This window comes from Mastomys coucha, unplaced genomic scaffold (assembly GCF_008632895.1).
Source record: "Mastomys coucha isolate ucsf_1 unplaced genomic scaffold, UCSF_Mcou_1 pScaffold5, whole genome shotgun sequence".
Classification (NCBI taxonomy): Eukaryota; Metazoa; Chordata; class Mammalia; order Rodentia; family Muridae; genus Mastomys; species Mastomys coucha.
The window spans coordinates 37453269-37454057 of NW_022196911.1; positions in this window are offsets into that span (position 1 = coordinate 37453269).

Below are 789 nucleotides of genomic sequence, written 5' to 3' on the forward strand. Positions count from 1 at the left end.
ATAGACATCCCTGTAATGAAAAATAGTCCTCAGGGGTAACTGGTTAATGGGGAAAGAATTTCTTTTACTATTTTCAATAGTAAGAAACAAAAACAATAAAAATCATACCAGCCAAACAAACAAAACAGTATATAAGATCTACAAAATTATAATAAGATATATATGTTTTTATGTGTGTGTATGTGTGTGTGTGTGTGTGTGTGTGTGTACATGTAGTGAAAGCTACCCTTCATACATTCAGAAGACTACATATGTGAGTGCCTACATGAGGTGAGGGCCACCTACACATATTCAGATGGTTATATATTTTACATGAAGCGAAATCTCTCCTCTATGCATCCCTCAAAATTGGGCCAAAAGGATTTATTAGGAGCTGTAAATAATATTTTCTGTGGATCCAGGAAGAGAAATTAAGTCAAGTACATTAAAATGGTGGCAGCTTCAGGAGACGTTGGAGCATTTATTTAGCACTTTGGCTACAAATCAAGCATCAGAACTCCCCTACAGAGACAATTTCCTTCTTTTGGGCAGTATAAAAATATTTATCTTACAACTGTCCATGTTGGTTGCTTTCTTTGGCAACCCTTTGTTTTCTTTATTCTTTATGTTAGTAAAAAAATCTAATCTCTTATGATTCTTAACAATACTGATATCAATGCACTGAAATTTTCAAGAGAAAAATGAGAAAAAATACATTCCATTTCCACATAGTATTTTGATTTCCTGCATGAGCACACCAGCACAACTTTGTGTATATGAAATTTATTATCAAAGACTATCAGCAATAAA